The sequence below is a fragment of the Dermacentor albipictus genome, chromosome 1 (assembly GCF_038994185.2).
Source record: "Dermacentor albipictus isolate Rhodes 1998 colony chromosome 1, USDA_Dalb.pri_finalv2, whole genome shotgun sequence".
Classification (NCBI taxonomy): Eukaryota; Metazoa; Arthropoda; class Arachnida; order Ixodida; family Ixodidae; genus Dermacentor; species Dermacentor albipictus.
This window is the reverse complement of record NC_091821.1, coordinates 115,563,517-115,574,474: the sequence shown is the minus strand read 5'-3', so window position 1 is coordinate 115,574,474 and position 10,958 is coordinate 115,563,517. Positions and strand designations below refer to the sequence as shown.

At 42.1% G+C, this 10,958-nt stretch overlaps 1 protein-coding gene across 2 annotated transcripts in view; it reads left to right on the top strand.

Annotated features, from left to right (window-relative positions):
• The window catches only part of LOC139049503 (CKLF-like MARVEL transmembrane domain-containing protein 8), a 180,983-nt gene that overhangs the window by 79,122 nt on the left and 90,903 nt on the right, over window positions 1–10,958 (top strand). The gene's annotated exons all lie outside the window — the stretch shown is intronic.

Sequence of the window (10,958 nt, the reverse complement as noted above, 5' to 3'; positions counted from 1 at the left end):
AGGAAATCGTGAAGCTTTACTCCCGGAAAGCGCTTGTACGTCCATAGAATTTACAGTTCAAATGCAACACATATCCTCATTTAAATTTTAGAAGAATTTAAAGTTTCCGTAAATTGAAATTGCAGATAAACAGAATTCAATAAATTGAAGATTTCTATATGCACACCAAATAAGTTCTGCAAAGTAAAACGGTTTGTTACATTAAAGTTCAATATATGGAGGTCTAATTGTACAAAATTGATTGATATAGGGGTTGATTGGATACAGGGTGTGCATATTCACACGCCTGGTTCCGTAGTCAGTTGTTACGTGCCGCTCTACTTGGGCAATAAACCAAGCAACAATGTTAATGTTTTCGAACTGTTCATATATCGGGAGCACACCAAGAAGGTGATCTAAAACCTCCATGCATATGGTGACTTTCTGTTCCAAAAGAAAAAAAAGTAATAGTAATAATGTGTACAGTGGCATAGCAGAGTAAAAATACAAAAAAAAGCTGTCTTTTTAAGACAATGCTACATTTTTTTTTTCCTAATTACAGCAGCCGTTCAAGGTGTTCTAGATCAGTTACAATATCTGAAAATTCATTGTGATGGGCCAGTCTGTTTCCCTTAGTGTTATAATGGCCTCATATTCTTGCGAAGTTAATCATATGACTCCTGTATCCTTACTACATTGAACTCCTGAAATGTTTTATTCCGGCCACTGCTCCTCATCCATCATGCTGCTTCTGCTTAATAGTTCTCAAGGCAATTATATTGCCCTCCTCTCCCTATTATTCAGGCAGAGAAACAGATCCACATGGCCATCACAAACTAATTTTCACTTGCACATGCCCTGACGTTCAAAACATTGCAGTTGAGCTGGAAGCTAGAATTAGCACTAGTGAAATGTGAAGGTTGTTAGCAAAAGTGCCCACAGTGTGTGAGGCCACAGTTTATGCGAAGATAAAAGTTTTGAGAAAAATTGTATAAATTTTGCAGTTGATATTGTTGTTTTATTAATGCTGCTCTTGCTTTAGTTATCCTTTTTTTTTAGTCACCATATGTGTTAAATGTCACAGCATTTGATATTATAGCATTGACATATATCAGTGGGGTGGGGGGTCCTCATCTGGATAGTTCATTTCTAATGCATACACTTTGCATGGCTTGTTCGCGTTGCCAACACCTACTGTATTACTTTGCTATTAAAGCCTTCACAATTGTTTTTCACACATAAATAAAACAAGCAGTCTAAAAATGCTCCTTTGTCTCATGCAATATAGCTCTCCTCTCAACTAAAGCTGTATGTTCTCGAGACACAAGTTGACAGCTACATGTTAGCTGCAAAACCTCTTAAATTTGCAACAATATTGAATATATTGAGACAAAAAAGCTATCTTGGTGAACATAATGCTGCAGATGCTGACCAGCACATGAGTAGTGCTTCTTTTATTACAAACATTTAATCACATTGCAGAGAGAGTGTACCACTTAAATCACAATCATTTTATTGAGATATTTTTGTGTCATTTGCATGTGGCAGAAGCAGGAAATAGTAAGCTGACTCTGCGTTAAAGCAAACATATGCATGAGAGAGCGCTTAAAGCATTACTTGTTCAAACCGAGACTTTGGTGTCTAGATTTCACGACGAAGAGAGTAAAATGTGAGGTCACACACCCTGTATTCTGAAACCATCTATGACTGGAAGCTTCATTCCACTGAGATGAGCGCAGTGCCACCCCTTGACTGAAGACGACGCTGTGTTTCACAGTAATTGACATGAAGTTTAATTAAAGCTAAGCAACCGCCTGTGTCAAGGAGTGGGGCTGCTGTGCATTTGAATCCAGGTGGAGGGTTGAGTGGAGAATACAGAAGTTATCACCTTTACCGATCCTTGAGCCTCTTAAGAGATTTCCTACAACATCTAAGCTCAGCCTTTCTGTTTTCTTACAGCATGGTTATTACAGGTGGTACAAAACATTCCATTGTACAGTTTCTATAATTCTTTGGGAAAACATACATCACCTCACTAAACAGGAATAGGCTCAATAGGTTCACTGGTATCATATATAGTGTTTCCATCCAAGACCTATTGCTATTACAAGGCATTGCAGACATTCAGTGACGTAGCCAGAAATTCATTTCAGGGAAGGATTCTCCACTGGTCACTACCACTCCCCCATCACCTCTCTCTCTAGCACTACATAAATGTGTGGAGGGTTTTACATCACACCAAGACAAACTCCTAGCACTCCCCGGACAGGAATGCTTTAGCAATGAGGATGCACATTTTTACGTTGCCAAAACTTTGCTTAACTTCTGACAAAAGTTTTTCATTGCTAAGACTACGCCTAAAATTATGCTATCATCCTTGTGCTGTTTTTAAAAATGACTATATTAAAAATAACATTTTGTTTACAAATTGATGTATTTATATAATGTATATTATGACCTTGTTGTTACATTACTTAGGAAAGTGAACTGTGCTAAAAACATGACAGCGCTCTGTCTTGTGTCTTCTTGTTTGCAGCCCAGACTTGTTGCAGCCCAAGTAACAGTGAAGGTCAGCGTTATTTTCTTACCAGATTTGCTAGTGAGTGGTTCAGCCATGGCTGTGTATGGAAGAGAGCGGGCACTATTTTGCAAGTCGCCTATTACTTAATTGCAGGCATTATGGGCATGCTTCCCTGACACCTGCCTATTCTAAAGACTGCAAAGCAGCAAGCACAGCACATGCTATGACAGGGTAGGTGAATCTCAGCTAAGGCAACTGGCCACAGCTATCTGGTGTTGAGCGATCGAGCAGTGATGAGACAATCCCCCTATGTTCCATAATTTTTCACTTCATTCTTGATGCCCTTAATGCGTGTCACCACCCTAGCCCCCTTACTGTATCATCCTCCCCACTCCCTGGAGCTCTCTGAAACTCTTTTCAGCTAATCACTGTCCCACTTTTCAACATTCACGGGGTTGTTGAATGACACAGCATTCTATAACATTCCTATATTTATGTTTCTGTGTGGACATCGAAGCCATTCACCTAGCTCCCATAGTTTGTTGTGGCGGCTTCTTAGCTTCCCTGGTCCAGCACCTCGTCCTTGATATAGATTGCCGCGCGCAAATCAGCATTCTGTAGGCCTTTCTTTCTTGTCCCGTTTTCTCTCCATTTTTTCATTCTTAGCAGTGTGTACAAACTAGCCTGAGAGCAAGCTCTTCTGAAGTTTATTAGCATAATGAAAGTCAGAGTCAATGGAAAGTAAAAGAAGAAAGAAGAAGGTGGGGGGAGTGTTTTTTATGAGTTTTCTAAACAAGCAAGTTGATATAAGTACGTTGTATAATAGCAAGCACCAAGTATGAAAGAATAAAAAACACATTTGCACTTCTCGTCTGACGAAATTTACTGTGCTTTTACAGAAATGAAAATCATTGAAAAGGAAGCAAGTGTTTACGTTGAGATACGAGCACGTAATCTGTAAGCCTCGTAAGCTTATGTCAAGTAAAACAACATGAAATCCTGAGAGATTGAGCTTCTTAAGTACACGTGTTATAATAGGAACACCAACCTTCTTCAGTATGATAAAAGCACTGTAGATCAAGGTTCTCCACGTAGTGGAAACATTGTTAAATCTGTTAAGATGTGAATGTGGGCAAGTTGGTAACAAAGTTCTAACTTGCTAAAGCACATTACTGTCCTCATCGAACTAATGACTATAGTTTCTTGTACATGTGTCTTGATCACATTCAGCACAACATTATGCATTTTTAGCTTTCTTTAATACATTCTGTAGCCCCTCAATGGATTCAAGATGCTAGAAACCTATGTTGAACTACAAAGTGCTTGCCATTAAAAAAGACAAGAAGTCAGTTCCTGTGTTAGAAATATTTATTAGTTAGAGAAAGGCTAAAATTTAGTATGAACATTAGCCATGTCTTGAAGTTTTCATCCTACTCATTTTACAGTTGAAGCTAGCTTGCTTCTCAAGTTACTTGTGCTTAGAATTAAAGCACAACAAACAGATGAATGGCTTGCCGGGGCGTTATTCACAGAAAGTGGTCACTTTTCTCACTCTCACCATAGTGTTTGGGCTACTGCTGGTACTGTTGGCCGCATAGCAGCCAGTGCAGAGCCACTGAGTGTCATGTGCCGATGTGCCAGTTTTTCTTAGCATGTGGACACTTCTCCCACGAGTTTCTTCGATGTTGTCTTGACGAGGGCCGAACAGTGAATGAGCCAGTTCATCTTGAAATTTTATAATTGGCATAGAGTTTCCTTCAAGCATGCCACGAATGTTCCATGCATTTATGATGACACATCCAACAAGCAACTCAACAGCTACCTTTCTGTACCACTTGAGTCCTTTTCTAAGGAAGTTGTGGTATAACGTCATTTGGTCACTATAGTCGACGCCCTTTTTTGCTGCATTGTAATCGAGACCGGCCTGATGTTTCATGATTGGTGCACCGTCCCTTGTTTTCTTCCCACTGTCCACCAAAGTTGCTTCATATTTGGCGACAGATGTGAGTATCAGAACAGGCCTCTTGTCCATCCACTTCAGTGCCTTCACTCCATTTTTGGACTGAAGTTCGGTAACACTGCCATTTGCAACCTTTACTTCAGTGAGATCTTTTGGCAGCCCTTTCCTCACTGAGCGAACTGTGCCACGAATGAAAGTGTCTTCCTTTAGAAGGCGAAAAGTGAGCGGCAAGCTCATGTAGAAGTTGTCTACGGACAGCGGGCACACAACTTCCTTGTAATTTTGCAGGAGTTTCAAGCATACATCTTCGGCATGTCCGATGCCAATTGTTCAGTCACACTTTCCGGCATATACATCAACCTTTAGCCTGTAACCGTCTTTGGTACATGCCTTGAACAGCCTGACTCTGTAAGAACGAAAGTCTGCCATACCATGGCACTATTGTTTCATCTATCACACCCTCCTTTCCTGGCTCAAGCACAGTGGCAAAAATTTTGGTTCAATTTCTCTACCAGAGGATGGATTTTAAAGACATGATCCTGCAACTCTGCAACCAGTTAATTGTCCGCAAAATGCCGGAACCTCAAAAGTAGGGAAAAGGCGGTCACGGCTCATATTTTGACGAATGAGTTCAACACCATGCAGGTTACTTTTTGCCCAGTAGTGACTCGGATAGGAAGATGGACGAGATTAATACAAATTGGTATTCCAACAAATGCTTTCGTTTGTTGGAGATTGGTTTCCATCTAATTTTTCAACTTTGATTTAGATTTGGGAGTAGGAAGACGAAGGAGACCAATACAAATCAGTATTCGAATAAATGCTTTAATTTCTTTGGCATTGGTTTCCGTCCAATTTTTCAAGCGTGATTTAGATTTAGGAGTAGTTGACTTCAACACTTGTGTGAACCTGTTTGTTTCATTGACCATCATTTGCCAAATGTCATCCGTAATAAACAGTGAACATAAAGATGGGGCATAACGGCTAGATGGCAACTGAATGATAGTGGGCGGCCTAGAGTACGTGTGGTGTCACACTAGGCGAAGTGGTTGTTGCCGGTGTCCATTTCTCTAGAGATGGGCTGAGAGAAATGAGAGCATTGTGTCCTGAATCATTCACCTCAGAATCATCAGTCAGGTCTGACTCTCCATTCGACATGCTGGCTGAGGTCTGTGATGGTTCGTAAACACTATCTTTGTCACTGATTTCACTGTCCACTGCTGAACATCTGACACTGAAGCACTTGACTCATCCGCTGGTGATCGCGAAGTTGCTGGTGCATTCTTCTGGCCCAAAACTAAGTTTATTTGTTTCCTCTGCATTGTGCTTTTTTTTTTCATCCGTAAGGGGCATGAGGATCTATCTATTAGACACGCTGAAAAGTTTGGGAGTAGCAAGAAAAATGCAGGTACTTATTCCAATGGCACGTATTTCAAAGACTGCTGCGAAAGTTTGCAAGAAACCCAACTGAGAAATGCGCCGCCACTCCACTCTCCGAAACAAACATGCCACCCCATGTCCAATGCAATAAAAATATATATTAGTTGCAATTTCAAACCTCAGATGGCAACACAAGAGCAAGAATTCTTGCGTGTGGGTCACTGGTGAGTCACGCCACACACAGCATAAAAACGTTTTCGTTGAGTGCATCGTGGATTGCCAGTGGTTCATAGCATTTAACATATCAGACAAGTAGTCTACTGGCTATCTATAATCTCACACAACAAAAATCGTACCTCTGAGTTAAAGTGTCATAATGTTATCGCAGCAGCAAGCAGATGAATGCCCGTAACTTTGCTGCTGCATAGGAGCACAGGCTGTGCTGTGATGGCACTCAGAGTGACACGTGACTTAGATTCAAGGCAGCATCAGTTATTTGTTGAATCTGTTGCTGCAGTGAACTAATTAAAGTTTAGAGAAATAATGAAAAATACAACCCGAATGTCTGGGTGCTTTTGTTTTACTTCGCACTGTAGCAAGAGAGATGAATTTCCGTTTCGTCTCCTTTTCCCGACGTTTGCACGCGCGCAGAGAACGAAACTATACGTCATTGTCTACATGTGTTCCAGCATTGCGATCATGAATGCTCTTTTATCCTCTCGCGTTTGCCTCAGTGCTGGGGCACTGACTTATACCGCTAATCACGTGTTCTCGTGTAGAGCGCGCACTATCGTCCGCTACAGGAAACGAGACAAGCGCAACAGCTCGCGCGACACCGTCACCGGAAGTGTGCCGGTGACGGTGAAAAAAAGAAGACGGCAGGGTATACCCGCCGCGACCCCTCGGCTCCGGTATGGGAGAACGCAGTGAAGGAAATTTGCTTACACAGGCGAAACGGGGAATGTCGAGAGAGTGTTTATATAGGCGGCGACGCTCGCCTCCTGAAATCATGCGTTCGCGGCACTTCAATCATTCTCTATCTGCTGTTAATGAACCAATTTGAAAAATGCTTGCGGTAGAACACTTCTTAGAGGGCACGTAACAACTTTCAGTGTATAACCAAAATTTGTTATGTAGCCTGTGAGGGGCCCTTTAAAACAAACTCGGTAAAAATCGGGTGTACTGTGGGATGTTGTTACAGCTGCGTCGAGCTTCACAGCCCTCTACACAAGCATTGCTGTGAAGCCTGTGGCAGAAATAGAGTTTTATTCAATCAAAGGACTGCATAGAGCGCGCTCTCGTGTTGTGCTACGTGAATTAAATCATTCGTTTCCTGCCTGCACAAACGTTTGCATCTCGAGTGGATTTCAAGCACACCGTATAATAACGTGCAGTTCCGTCGTGCTTCGCAGCACTATACACAAGCACTGCCGTAAAGCTAGTGGCAAAAGTACGATGTCATGAAACCAGATCAATGCATATACCTCGCTATTTTGGTGCGCTGCGTGAATGGAAACATTGCTTGCCTGCCTGCACAAACGTTTGCATCTCGAGTTAATATCAAACAAATCATATAATATGTGCAGTTTCGTCGAGCGCTTCACCGCACTGCATGCAAGCATTGCCGTAAAGCCTGTAGTATAAATAGGGTTTCATGAAGTCAAATTAATGCGCAAACCTCGCACTTGTGGTGTACAAGGTAAACAAAGAATTCGTTGCCATGTCTCCGCAGTAGTTGGTCACGTTGATTTGTGTGAGCATATTGGTTCATGTGCCCCATCTACCTCTGTGATGAGAAAATAAGCAAGAATATCAGCTGCTATGTGTCGATGCATATGCTTTTTATTACAAGGTGTAGGAGCAGTACATCTTACTGCATGAGTAAACCACTCATGGAAACAGTACGTGCCTTGAACATTGTAGCTATTTAATAGCCTAGGAAGCGCGCTATATTGGAAGTTGCAATTTTTTTTCTGTTCGCAAAATTCAATAACTCGATGCTTTTTCTAAAAGCAAAAAATTATAAATTTCGCAATGATACGTATGCTGCGTCAGTAAGTTAAGTAGGCATCACATAATTAGGCTAAACCAGAGGAATATCCGCAGGTATTTATACAAATGTACAAAGTATTTAAAAAAAATGTTTTCTCAAATGTTTTCAGTGTGGAGTAAGGAGTTGCATGTGCGTCCAGCGCTGATTTCCAGCGCTTAATTTTTGTTGAACCTTGATGTAACAAAGACGTAACACTCAGCACTCTATTTTGTTACATCAATTTTTTTTTTTTACAATGGAACACTGCATTCTACTATACGTGCCGCTCATGCGCCCCAAAATTTTGGCCCCTCTAAGGAAGTCACTGTTCTCTATGTTTCGCCCGAAACTTAGATATCGCTACTTCCAATTGACACTCGTGAAACCAGCAGCCACGTCGGCTTGCCGCCTTTACACCGGCCGCAAATTACTTTTAAAAAATGTGGCACGCGCGGGCCGTGTATATATATGCACTCTGCTGCGCGCGGACAGCCATATGCACGGGCACGGCCAGGCAAGAGACGTCGCGCGCTCTCTGACCCTAGCGCGCACTTGATCGCGGGACGTGGACAGCGCGCATAAAGCTGCCATCCTTCTCGGCTCACAATCGCACCCTTTCATTCGCAATTAACCCCAGCATGTGGGATGCAACGGAGCACTATAATTTTTGTCACACTTGGACTTTAAACCAAACATCAGGGCGATGGCGAAAATTCGCTTAGGGTGTCCAAAAATTGCTATTGCAATAATACACTATGGAGAAAGGTATTATGTAAATTATCTGTGGATGGGTCGAAACCCCCTAATTTTCCAAACACGCACCCATCCACTGGCACGCTGCACACATGGATCCCGCGCGGCACGCTGCATCATTAAGGCGTATCGTTCTTCGCTAGCTCTATGATCATTATATGCAGTAGTCACTTGGCGAGAAGCTTAATTTCCAACCTATGCGCAAGTGTCGTAGCTGAATTTCGAAAGTACACGGACCATATATATGTTGGAAAAATAATCGGAACTCGCTATTTAGACTCGCCAAAATTATAATTAGCTGCTCACTTGAACTCATAAGAATATACTACTCAGCCGAGCTCACTCGGGCTCAAACTCGCCAAAATACTGCTCAGCTGGGCTCACTCAGACTCATGGGATGATCTCAGGGAGTTGACTCATCAGTGAGTTTGCCAGCGTATGATGTGTGCTGAACCACAAACCTGGCTTTCTTGAATAAAAACAGTTGGTCGCTGCAGCATATGGATGCACATAAGTGTAATTCAGAGAGCGCGGCATTGTAAAGGCTGCCACAGTTACCATGCCATGCTGCAGCTCATTTCAATCATGTCAAATGCAATACCCCTGCCAGCTTTTAGTCAGTCGATCAAATGTGATTGCTATTTATCTCATCACAACACCTCATTTTCCTGCCTAAGGCTTTGGGTGAATTTTCCTTGGCATCCATTTTGTTACTCTAACAGGTTACCAGTTATCTGTTGCCTATACGAAATTTGAAGTTGTGCACATGTCATGTGGACTCCATGCCAAACTCGTAGTACTGCATGCGTTTTTGCATCTAGAGTTACAGAATCGCATGTGGGAGTTACTTTAATTAGCAGCTGTAGCTTTGGAACAAACACGTGCATGAGAGTGTGCTTAAGTGTTACCTGTCAAGACTTGGAGCACCAAGGCAACTTGTGCAGTAAAGGCATGGGCAGTACGAGCCCACAGATTTTACTAAGTGTGGCTGAGGTGATGCGTCTAGATTTCACTATGAAGAGAGCCAAATAAAAGGTTGCCTATCCATCATACCTATTCTGGAGCCTTTTCTTGAGCTTTTCTAAAACATTAAGCTCAGCGTGTACACTTTATCACAGCATAATTATTACATGTGATATAAAACATTGTATTGTGCAGTTTCTCCAACTCTTCGTGAAGGCATCTATCCATACATTAAACAGGAATAGGCTCAATGTTGACATATCTCCACAGTAGGATCTCCAGGACCTCGTACTGTCACAATGCATCACAGACATTATTTAAGTGAACTCCAGAAGTGAAGCTCTTCGTTAACATTGGCTAAAATTGTATTTTTATATAGCAAAGTGATCATGCATAAATCTGTATGTCATGACAGAACACTTTGTTTCTCACGGACTTTAGTTTACAATTGTTTTCAAGATCAGGAAAATTGTGCAGTGTGCTAGTTGGTTCAACATACTTAACACTGTTGTGCGGAGTGACGAAGGGACAGGACTTGAGCGAGAAAACAATAGACGCCTGAGCACAAACTATCAACTGGTGATTATCACAAGGCAATGATTCTGCTGAAAAATAGGAACCAAAGGAAAAGGCAAGTCGTGGAAGCATACAACCTCAACGTGGACCCACAGGGCTCATGTGTCAGCCCGCCGTCTATTTCACTCAGCAATAAAGAGATTAGCATAACCACTGACAATAGAGGGTGTAGGTAGACCGGGAAGAGGACTCCTGTGCATGCGTGTAGGCTTTATGTACGCTTCACTTGCAGAAAAATAAACCAGTTCATAGTTTGTGCTCAGGTGTCATGTGTTGTTTTCTCGCTCAAATCCTGACCCTTCATCACTCTGCGCAACAGTGTTAAGTTTTCAGGTTGTTCACTATGTGATGTAGGAAGGGTAAAATTGATGGGAAATCCCAATATTCTCGGGCATATCGCGAAAAATATGGCCCAAGTCAAGTGTCATTTTAGGCTTCACTGTCCCCTTATATAGGGCAAATAGTAATAGTTTGAATTCTATGGACGCTGGTTGCTTTTTCTGACTTAACCTAGGCAGTGCTCAGCTCTCAGTTGAAAGGAACAGGTAAACAGGAGGACTTGCCACATAAGCAGAAGGTAGCACTCCAGACTTAAGCTTAATATACTGCGTGCTTCCACAGCCCTAGGCGGCTAGTCTGTAAGTGTTGACTAAGTGGACTGTCCATTCCAGTACACGCTGAATGAATAGAGCACGAGAGCCCATGGTGATGATTGCCACTTGCTCTACCAGCTTATAGCTCTACCTAATCAATGTGTGCTGAAACAGTACACTTAGTGGATTCTTACAGAATCC